This window comes from Rhinoderma darwinii, chromosome 3, assembly GCF_050947455.1.
Source record: "Rhinoderma darwinii isolate aRhiDar2 chromosome 3, aRhiDar2.hap1, whole genome shotgun sequence".
Lineage (NCBI taxonomy): Eukaryota > Metazoa > Chordata > Amphibia > Anura > Rhinodermatidae > Rhinoderma > Rhinoderma darwinii.
The window spans coordinates 393,856,369-393,869,383 of record NC_134689.1 but is presented as its reverse complement, the minus strand read 5'-3'; positions in this window follow the sequence as shown (position 1 = coordinate 393,869,383).

Sequence of the window (13,015 nt, the reverse complement as noted above, 5' to 3'; positions counted from 1 at the left end):
TCTATACACTGATAATAATCACACTGCACTTTATAATAATACTGAGTATCTATACACTGATAATAATCACACTGCACTGTATAATAATACCGAGTATCTATACACTGATAATAATCACACTGCACTGTATAATAATACCGAGTATCTATACACTGATAATAATCACACTGCACTGTATAATAATACTGAGTATCTATACACTGATAATAATCACACTGCACTGTATAATAATACCGAGTATCTATACACTGATAATAATCACACTGCACTGTATAATAATACCGAGTATCTATACACTGATAATAATCACACTGCACTGTATAATAATACAGAGTATCTATACACTGATAATAATCACACTGCACTGTATAATAATAATGAGTATCTATACACTGATAATAATCACACTGCACTGTATAATAATACCGAGTATCTATACACTGATAATAATCACACTACACTGTATAATAATACTGAGTATCTATACACTGATAATAATCACACTGTACTGTATAATAATACCGAGTATCTATACACTGATAATAATCACACTGCACTGTATAATGATACCGAGTATCTATACACTGATAATAATCACACTGCACTGTATAAGAATACCGAGTATCTATACACTGATTATTATCACACTGCACTGTATAATAATACCGAGTATCTATACACTGATAATAATCACACTACACTGTATAATAATACCGAGTATCTATACACTGATAATAATCACACTGTACTGTATAATAATACAGAGTATCTATACACTGATAATAATCACACTGCACTGTATAATAATACTGAGTATCTATACACTGATAATAATCACACTGCGCTGTATAATAATACCGAGTATCTATACACTGATAATAATCACACTGCACTGTATAATAATAATGAGTATCTATACACTGATAATAATCACACTGCGCTGTATAATAATACCGAGTATCTATACACTGATAATAATCACACTGCACTGTATAATAATAATGAGTATCTATACACTGATAATAATCACACTGCGCTGTATAATAATACCGAGTATCTATACACTGATAATAATCACACTGCACTGTGTAAGAATACCGAGTATCTATACACTGATAATAATCACACTGCACTTTATAATAATACCGAGTATCTATACACTGATAATAATCACACTGCACTGTATAATAATACTGAGTATCTATACACTGATAATAATCACACTGCACTGTATAATAATACAGAGTATCTATACACTGATAATAATCACACTGCACTGTATAATAATACTGAGTATCTATACACTGATAATAATCACACTGCACTGTATAATAATACCGAGTATCTATACACTGATAATAATCACACTGTACTGTATAATGATAGCGAGTATCTATACACTGATAATAATCACACTACACTGTATAATAATACTGAGTATCTATACACTGATAATAATCACACTGTACTGTATAATAATACAGAGTATCTATACACTGATAATAATCACACTGCACTGTATAATAATACTGAGTATCTATACACTGATAATAATCACACTGCACTGTATAATAATACCGAGTATCTATACACTGATAATAATCACACTACACTGTATAATAATACTGAGTATCTATACACTGATAATAATCACACTGTACTGTATAATAATACAGAGTATCTATACACTGATAATAATCACACTGCACTGTATAATAATACTGAGTATCTATACACTGATAATAATCACACTGCGCTGTATAATAATACCGAGTATCTATACACTGATAATAATCACACTGCACTGTATAATAATAATAAGTATCTATACACTGATAATAATCACACTGCGCTGTATAATAATACCGAGTATCTATACACTGATAATAATCACACTGCACTGTATAATAATACAGAGTATCTATACACTGATAATAATCACACTACACTGTATAATAATACTGAGTATCTATACACTGATAATAATCACACTGTACTGTATAATAATACAGAGTATCTATACACTGATAATAATCACACTGCACTGTATAATAATACTGAGTATCTATACACTGATAATAATCACACTGCACTGTATAATAATACCGAGTATCTATACACTGATAATAATCACACTACACTGTATAATAATACTGAGTATCTATACACTGATAATAATCACACTGTACTGTATAATAATACAGAGTATCTATACACTGATAATAATCACACTGCACTGTATAATAATACTGAGTATCTATACACTGATAATAATCACACTGCGCTGTATAATAATACCGAGTATCTATACACTGATAATGATCACACTGCACTGTATAATGATAGCGAGTATCTATACACTGATAATAATCACACTGCACTATATAATAATACCGAGTATCTATACACTGATAATAATCACACTGCACTGTATAATAATAATGAGTATCTATACACTGATAATAATCACACTGCACTGTATAATAATAGCGAGTATCTATACACTGATAATAATCACACTGCACTGTATAATAATACCGAGTATCTATACACTGATAATAATCACACTGCACTGTATAATAATACAGAGTATCTATACACTGATAATAATCACACTGCACTCTATAATAATACCGAGTATCTATACACTGATAATAATCACACTGCACTGTATAATAATACCGAGTATCTATACACTGATAATAATCACACTGCATTGTATAATAATACTGAGTATCTATACACTGATAATAATCACACTGCATTGTATAATAATACAGAGTATCTATACACTGATAATAATCACACTGCACTGTATAATAATACTGAGTATCTATACACTGATAATAATCACACTGCTGTATAATAATACTGAGTATCTATACACTGATAATAATAACGCTGCACTGTATAATAATACCGAGTATCTATACACTGATAATAATCACACTGCACTGTATAATAATACCGAGTATCTATACACTGATAATAATCACACTGCACTGTATAATAATACCGAGTATCTATACACTGATAATAATCACACTGCACTGTATAATAATACCGAGTATCTATACACTGATAATAATCACACTGCACTGTATAATGATAGCGAGTGTATATATACACTGATAATAATCACACTGCACTGTATAATGATACCGAGTATCTATACACTGATAATAATCACACTGCACTGTATAAGAATACCGAGTATCTATACACTGATAATAATCACACTGCACTTTATAATAACACCGAGTATCTATACACTGATAATAATCACACTGCACTGTATAATAATACCGAGTATCTATACACTGATAATAATCACACTGCACTGTATAATAATACAGAGTATCTATACACTGATAATAATCACACTGCACTGTATAATAATACTGAGTATCTATACACTGATAATAATCACACTGCACTGTATAATAATACCGAGTATCTATACACTGATAATAATCACACTGTACTGTATAATGATAGCGAGTATCTATACACTGATAATAATCACACTACACTGTATAATAATACTGAGTATCTATACACTGATAATAATCACACTGTACTGTATAATAATACAGAGTATCTATACACTGATAATAATCACACTGCACTGTATAATAATACTGAGTATCTATACACTGATAATAATCACACTGCACTGTATAATAATACCGAGTATCTATACACTGATAATAATCACACTACACTGTATAATAATACTGAGTATCTATACACTGATAATAATCACACTGTACTGTATAATAATACAGAGTATCTATACACTGATAATAATCACACTGCACTGTATAATAATACTGAGTATCTATACACTGATAATAATCACACTGCGCTGTATAATAATACCGAGTATCTATACACTGATAATAATCACACTGCACTGTATAATAATAATGAGTATCTATACACTGATAATAATCACACTGCGCTGTATAATAATACCGAGTATCTATACACTGATAATAATCACACTGCACTGTATAATAATACTGAGTATCTATACACTGATAATAATCACACTGCACTGTATAATAATACCGAGTATCTATACACTGATAATAATCACACTGCACTGTATAATAATAATGAGTATCTATACACTGATAATAATCACACTGCACTGTATAATAATAATGAGTATCTATACACTGATAATAATCACACTGCACTGTATAATAATAATGAGTATCTGCACACCATATTGAATAAATACTTTTGTTTAGGAAACAAACAATGTGCATCTTGTAAGACCCAGAAAACTCCACTGTGGAGGGATGCAGAGGATGGCACACCACTATGTAACGCCTGTGGAATCAGGTAAAGTATGAAATGCAAAACAAAGTATTAAAATCTTATATGAAATGTGGTGTAGGAATCATAAATATCTCCTGCTATAGGTGGTGTGGCAACAGTTTACATGGCACTAGTGAGCTTGAAATCGCAGTCTGCAGTCTGTTATGCATTTGCTATGTATATTTGAGATAGGAATGGATTGTGAGTCTTTGCAATTATCTCCGTTTGGTTACGTCATATTTATAGATGTATATATGAATAAAGTGCCATATCATCCCAAATAATTTGTGCCATACAGTGCTCACATAAATAGTGGACACATTGCCCACAGAGAACCATGTGTTTTCTATACAGTACAATAAATGACATACTGTACCCATATAGAAACCAAATATTGCTCACAACATGCCAAATAATACCTACATACAGCCATATAGTGCCTCACAGTTTGCAAATCACTTCTCTAGGGCAGCGTTTATCAAAGTGCGAGGTGCGGGTCCATGCCGGTCCTGGGCATTGGTACAAAGTAAGAACTCCAGCCATATAGTACTGCTGGTTGATTACGGTGGCTATTTCCGCTTCCCCGCTGACGCTTCGTGTAATACTGACTAAGCGTTGGCTGAAAGGAAGCTGAAATTGATCAGGAGTGGGGATTAGCGAATGTTCTGAAATTCGTTTTGGGTCCGATTTTGTCGAGCCGGCCATCTGCTTCAACTCAGTCTGACTCTGAATAAATTTGTCGCTAATTGAAAGTGCCCCGATTCCCCTGACAAGTCGCGTATGACACTCTGAGGACTTCTAGGATTTTATCCAACCCCTTTTAGGCTCTTTAACACCAAGACAGCATTAGTAATGTTAAAGTAACCGCAACTTATATGTCCATGTGTAAACGGATGATAGCCGGTGGTAACTTAGAGCCTGTTTAAAAACGCACTGCACTGTCAGATTTTTTTATGCTTTTTAAAATTAAAAAACGTCAATTGGACACAGACCGAAGTATATCCAAATGCTTGATGCAGTATAACACGCCAATTTTTTTGTAGTTGTATCAGATATATGCAAAACAAAAAGTGACGTTCTGTCCGTGATGTCTGTTTCATAAGGCAGGGGCACGCTATCAGCGCTAGGATTAAATGGTAACTAAACTTTCCAAAAACGTTTGACCTGTCATAGTGACATGTCAGAAGTTTTGATCGGTGGGGGTCCAAGCACTGGTTGGCGCTGCTTAAGTAATATGGGCGTTGCATGGTGGTATTAGTTTGGCACTGCTGGGTAGGTATGTTGTGCTGCACTGTGGCATTGGTTTAGCGCTGCTTGTGAGGTATGTTGTGCTGCATTTTGGTATTTGGTGCTTCTAGGGGGTGTTCTGTGCATTGCACTCTGGTGTTTGGTTAGTTCTGCTGAAGTAACATGGGCACTGCATGGTGGTATTTGTTTGGCACTGCTAGAGACGTAATATGGGTGGGCTCTGCCTAGCAGTATTTGTTCGCTGGTGAGGCGCCGGCATCACCATAGATCGGCTTGTGAGGTCTGAGTAGAAGAAGTTTGAGAAGCCCTGATATAGGACATAGATTAATTAGTTTTGTATGTGACCTTAGATTTACATAGTGGGGCTATAAACTGTTGCTGTTGTATATCAAACTAAGCTGCCCACGCATTCTTCTGTTGATGGTGAATGTGTATGGCATGTATACTTCTATAGGTTTTTTGTTATATTACTTGATTTCCATGATTGTGTTTAGGGGAATCTATAGTTACTTATTTGGATTGATCATTGTATTTTCATAGGTGGCAGTATACAATCCACTTCTGTTCAAAAGAAGGCCTTTGTTGTAAAGGAAGGGTTTTTGGCTCAGGGTGGACCACCTTAACCTAACCTTTCTTTATAGTTTTGACTTGTTGAAGCCTCTACAGAGATCTGTCTAGAGAAATCATTTCTCATGCAACTCCTACCCACACACTCTGTTTCCACACGGAGCTGGAAATCTTCCCACATTCCTCGGCGTGCCCGGGAATTCCCACTTAGCACGTGCAACTAACTTTTTCCACTGTTTTTCAAATTAAATGTTGGACTCTAAAAACTCTCCAAAACCAATGCACGATGCAAGATTGCAGTCACTTCTTTATATGTTTAGTGTCTACCAGAATCCCAGTGTTCCCAAATGCAGAGCTGTCATGCCTGGATTTCCAGCAGGGAAAACAACACTGAATTCTCACCAGGTTCTCAATCTGTCATTGTTCAGGAGCCTACAACCTATTCCCAAACAGGCATGGGAATATTTGCGACTTATGGCACACATTGCACCTGAAAATTAGGCTGATGTACCCCAGACAGGTATTTGTCTTATTAATTCTCCCACATTGTGCATGTAGAATATCGCTGACGAGGTCCTTGAGAAGACCCCCATTGAATTGTGCGTTTGCACAGGTCGCATCACTTGTTACTAATGAAGCCACTGGCTCTAATAGCCTGGGCACCTGGAGTTTCACCCTTAATCGCACACTTGGTGCCTGAAGCTATGAAAAGTCAGCTTCATTCCCTAGTTTATTGATTTGGCAGTATGATTTTGACACTATATAATGCACCATAAGCGTGGCCTTTGATAGATGGTATTACACAGGCCACCAACCAACCAATGGCCCTGGATTTAACTATAGTTCAGTAGATGTGTGCGTCGTCCTGGTCTTGGGGGTGTAATATGGACATTAAAATCCAGCTGCATTATTGCTCTTTGGAACTGGCCTTACTTAGGTTAAAAAAGTCACTCATCTGTCAAATTCAACCTTTCTACGGACAAGATGCAAAACAAAATCCTCCAGGTGATTGTAGACAATTTTGCATCATGGAGAATGGGGGATTCCTTTGTGAGCCTCCAAAGAATCCCTGGATCAATTTATCATCACCCCCCCCCCCTTGGTAATAATAACCACTAAGATTGTATTTGCCATGATTACCTCTTAGAATTGGGTATTCCAATATTTACTCTTACTGTAAAGAACCCTTTCCTGTATTGATGTTGGAATTGTCTTTTATCCACTCGTAAATTATATCCCCTGGTCTATAAAGAATACACAAATCATCTGCAGATTCTTTATATTGACCTTATATACACACCGATCAGCCATAACATTATTACCACTGACAGGTGAAGTGAATAACATTGAGTATCTGGTTACAATGGCCCCTGACAAGGGGGTGTATATTAGGCAGCAAGTGATCAGTCAGTTCTTGAAGGTGTTGTGTTGGAAGAGGAAAAATAAGCAAATGTAAGTATCTGAGCAACTTTGATAAGGGCTGAATTGTAACAGCTAGACGGGCATCTCCAAAATGGCAGGTCTTGTGGGGTGTTACTGGTATGAAGTGGTTAGTACCTACCAAAAGTGGCCCAAGGAAGGAAAACCGCTGACAGGTTCATGGGTGCTCAAAACTTGTTGATGCATCTGGCGAGTGAAGGCTAGCCTGTCTGATCTGATCCCACAGAAGAGATACTGTAGCAAAAATTACAAAAAAATTACTGTTGACTATGATAGAGCGAGCACACAGAGCATCACAGCTTGCTACGTTTGACTTGTCTGTGGCTACAAAGCTCTAGAGTGCCCATGCTGACCCCTGTCCACCACCAAAAGCGCCTACAATAGGCACATGAGCACCAGAACTGGACCATGGAGCAGTGGAAGAAGGAGGCCCGGTCTGATGAATCACATTTTCTTTTATATCATGTGGACGAGCGGGTGCGCGTGCGTCACTTATCTTGGGAAGAGATGGCATCAGGATGCACTATGGGAAGAAGACAAGGCGGTGGAGGCAGTGTGATGTTCTGGGCAATGTTCTACTGGGAGACCTTAGGTCCTGGCATTCATGTGGATGTTATTTTGACACATACCACATACCTAAACATTGCTGCAGACCAACTACACCCCTTCATGGTAACAGTATTCCCTAATGGCAGTGGCCTCGTTTAGCAGGATAATGCCTGGCTCACTGCAAACCTTGTTCACTAATAGTTTCATATAGAGGTCAAGGTGTTGACTTGTTTCCAAATTCCCCAGTTCTCAATCCGATCAAGCATCTGTGGGATGTGCTGGAAAAATAAGTCCGATCCATGGAGGCCGCACCTCACAACTTACAGAACTTAAATGGAGAGTACATTTTAAACAACGTGTGCTAATCTAATAGTATACCTGATATATATCAACCTGCAGAAAATGGGGGTTTGTCTTTTCACTGCCTACTATACAAGTTTATAGAGAGGGGAGGGGGAGCAGAGTGAAAAAGACAGACAGACTGCAGCTACTCATAAGTGTTTTAACTCACCCCAGTGCTGTATTCCTAGCTACACAACTCATTACTGTTATATAATGTTCTTCATGCTGCAGCAGCTTATATATATGATAGGGATAGAAGAGGAGAATCCTGCTCATCTATGTGTGCAGTGTATAGAAGACATGATAGCCGTTCGGCTTACTAGCTGAGGGACAACTGAGAATTATAGATGAGCCTACAGAGGGGAAAACAATGCAGAATACAAGTCATATAATTGCCAGAAATAGCGTTATTCCTCATGTACACACATATGACAGCTTCTTCTGAAAAGTTCCCTGAAAGGTTAGGTGGCACGATGGGTGCGTGAACCCACTGGGCCGTACCACCGTAGCGGGATAGCAGCTGGCCAACAGGATACCAAGTCAAAGTCTATCGTTCGGATAAGGGTACCTGTGGTAAATTTATACAGTAGCGATGGTAGGCTCGGATGGGACCTTGGCAGCAGGCAGACACCATGCATGGTGTAACACGGAAGGCATAGTATACAGCGCAACACAACTCCAACTCTTTATGGCACAGGAACAAGGTAGCCCAGGATACAGGTAGCAGGAACGGGAACACTGGGAACTGGAAAACACTAAGGGACCATTTGCAAAGACTAACATGCGTAACACAGCAACGCTCAGGCAATGAAGGAAGGGGCAGGGCACTTCTTATAGTCCAGGGTGATCACGGGACACAGCAGAGTGAAGCGGAAGTGAGCGCTGGCGTCTCCTGAGGAGGAGATGCGGGCCAGCGCTCACTGATCCATGGCTGCGGCCGTCAGGGAGTGAGTAATCCCGACGGTCCGCAGCCATGGGTGTTACAGTATCCCCCCTTTTATGCCCCCTCCTCTTTGGGCCAGAGCGGGAGAGAAACTTCTTCAGGAGGGTAGGAGCATTGAGGTTCTCCTCTGGCTCCCAGGACCTCTCCTCTGGACAAAACTCCCTCCAATCCACCAAAGTTCTACCTCCTACACTCTTGGTGTCCAGGATCTCCGTAACCTCGAATGTATCTGGTGAACTGCTAGGGGCAACTGTAAGACTAGGAATCTTGGTGTAGTGGTTCAGGACCACAGGCTTCAGGAGGGAGACATGGAAGGAGTTGGGTATCTTGAGGGTAGGAGGCAGCCGAAACTTGTAGGAGACAAGGGTCCGAGGAACCTGGGAGCAAACTTGTATGATGGCAGCCTCAGCCAGATATTTCTAGAGGACATCCAGACCTTGGTACCTGGAAGAAACTGGGGAAGTTTTCTTCTCCTTGTGTCTCCCTTTCGTTTCATGCGGTCGACCACCAGCAGAATGGGGGATCAGGTTTGCTGCCAGATCTGCAAGAAGGCCCTAAAAGCAGAATTGGATGTGGGCACCTCGGACATAATGGGGGCATCGGACACAGGCAGAGGCTGGAGCAGGCCAGCAGGTTTGGAGTGAGCAACCTTGTTGGCCGCGCACACCGTGCAGGACCAAACAAAGTCCTTGATGTCTTTGGGCAGCGTGGGCCACCAGAAATGATGGGCAATGAGGTCTCTTGTCTTATGGGTACCCGCGTGACCTGCCAGTTTGAAGCTGTGTCCCCATCGGAGGATTCTCCCTCTGTCTGCCAGGCGCACAAAAATCTTCCCCGGAGGGATATCTCTTGCTTGCAGAGGGTTGACAGACATAATTCAGAATGGATCAATAATATTTTGTGGAGACTCCATGGTGTCCTCTGTCTTGAACTACCTGGATAAGGCATCGGCCCTCACAGTCTTGTCGCTCGGGCGGTAATGGAGCTCAAACTGGAACCGGGCAAAGAACGGCGAGCACCTGCCTTGACGTGGGTTCAGTCGTTGGGCCATCTGGAGATAGATGAGGTTCTTGTGGTCAGTAAAAATCAGGATGGGATGAGCTGCACTCCTCTAGTAAGTGTCTCCATTCCCCCAGAGCCAACTTGATGACCAGTAAATCCCGATCCCCAATCGAGTAGTTGCGCTCTGCGGAAGAGAAAAGTTATAGTAATAGCCACATACCACTGCCTTGCCTTTGGGACCTCTCTTGAACGGAAGTGCGCCAGCACCAACCGAAAACGAAAACTGTCGAGATACATCAGGATGATAAAGGTTAGAGGCTGACTTGAAGGCACTCTTTAGGCTATTAAATGGGGATTCAGCCTCTGGAGTCCACACCTTGGAGTTCATGCCTCTCTTGGTGAATTGCCGGTAGAAATTGGTGAATCGAAAGAAAAACGCTGTATGGACCTTACGCCTTGAGGATGTGGCCATTCCAGAATGGCCTTTACCTTCTCCAGATCTATCTTGAGACCTTGGTCCGAGATGATGTAGCCCAGGAAGGGTAGAGAATTCCTCTCAAACATGCACTTCTCCAGCTTTGCATACAGGCGATTTCTCCCTCAATCGCAGCAGAACTTGACGGTCATGTCTCTGATGAGTCAACGGGTCTGGGAAAATAATTAAGATGTCATCTAGAAGATGTCATTGACGAATTCTTAGAAGACTTTACACAGGGCGAAGGGCATCTCCAGATATTCATAGTGCCCATCTCGGGTGTTAAATGCCGTCTTCCATTCATCACCCTGGCAATCCGGATGAGGTTGTAAACCCCACGCAGGTCTAGTTTATAAAAAAGGTTGTCTCCTCGTATGCGGTCAAAAAGCTCTGAAATCTATGGCAACAGATATCTATTTTTGACTGTGATCTGGTTGAGACCCCGGTAGTCAATGCAGGGTCGCAGAGAACCGTACTTCTTTTTGACGAAGAAGAACCAGGCTCCGGCCTGGGACGAGGACTTCCGTATGAAACCCCTCTCCAGATTCTCCTTAATATAGGCCGACATAGACTGAGTCTCTGGCAAGGAGAGAGGGTATACCCTACCACGGGGAAGGGATGCATCAGGAACCAGCTCGATAGGGCAGTCATACGCCCGGTGTGGAGGCAGCGTCTCCGCCTCCGTCCTGCTGAAGACATCCGAGAACAGAGAATAATGAGAAGGCAATCCTGCCAATGACTGAGGCCGAGGAGGCTGGGCCGTATGGATCTGCCCCAGGCAGCAGTTGAGGCAGTTGGGACCCCACTGAAGAATCTCTCCGGAATTCCAGTCCAGAACTGGGGCATGTAGTTGGAGCCTGGGCAGGCCCAGCAACACAGGATTGATGGCCTTGGGTAGAACAAGAAACGAGATGAGCTCGGAATGAAGGGCTCCCAATGAAGGGCTCTCGGTTTGGTCACAGCTATGATCGGGTCTAGCAAGGGTAGTCCATTCACCGAGACGACGATCAATAGCCTCTCCAGGGAGGTCGTAGGCAACTGGAGGATATCTGGAAAACACTAAGGGCCCTTCTTATAGTCCAGGGTGAACATGGGCTAATTTGGTATACAATTCAGGTGCAAGTGCTGGCCCTTTAAGGCCTGGCACGAGCGAGAGCACGCACCCTACGGGACACAGCAGAGTGAAGCGGAAGTGAGCGCTGGCGTCTCCTGAGGAGGAGATGCGGGCCAGCGCTCACTGATCCGTGGCTGCGACTATCAGGGGGTGAGAAATCCAGACGGTCCGCGGTCATGGGTGTTACATTAGATACACTTTAAAGGATCTGCTGCAAACGTCTTAATGCCAGATACCATGGGACACCGTCAAAGATCTTGGGAGTCCATGCCTTGACGGGTCAGGGCTGTTTTCTAGTACGAAGGGAACCTACAACAATATTAGGCATGTGGTTTTAACCCTTTCCTGCCGCAGCCATTTTTCAGGATTTTCACTTTTGTTTTTTCCTCCCCACCTTCCAAAAGCCATAACTCTTTAATTTTTCCATCAATATTGGCATATGAGGGCTTGTCTTTTGCGGGACGAATTGTAGATTTTCACAGCCCCATTTTTTGTACCATAAATTGTAGTGGGAAATGGAAAAAAAATATATATGTGGGGTGGAATTGGAAAAAAGAGATTCCTCAACCTTTTGGGTGGTTTTGTTTTTAACGGCGTTCAACGTACAGTAAAAACGGCATGTTAACATTATTCTGCGGGTCAATACGATTACAGGGATACCAAATTTATATCGTTTTCTTTTATGTTTTACTACTTTTACAAGGAAAAAACTGATTGTTAAAAATAAAATTAGATTTTTGTCACCACATTCTGAGAGCCATAACATTTTTATTTTTCTGTCGATTTAGCCGTGTGAGGGTTTATTTTTTGCAGGGCGGGCTGCAGTTTATATTAGTACCATTTTGGGGTTCGTGAGACTTTTTGATCACTTTTTATTTCATTTTTTGTAGGAGAAGAAGGGACCAATAAACAGCAATTCTGATGGTTTTAATTTTTGTATTTTCTACGGCGTTCATCGTGCAGACTAAATAATGATATATTGTAATAGTTCAGACTTTTACGGACG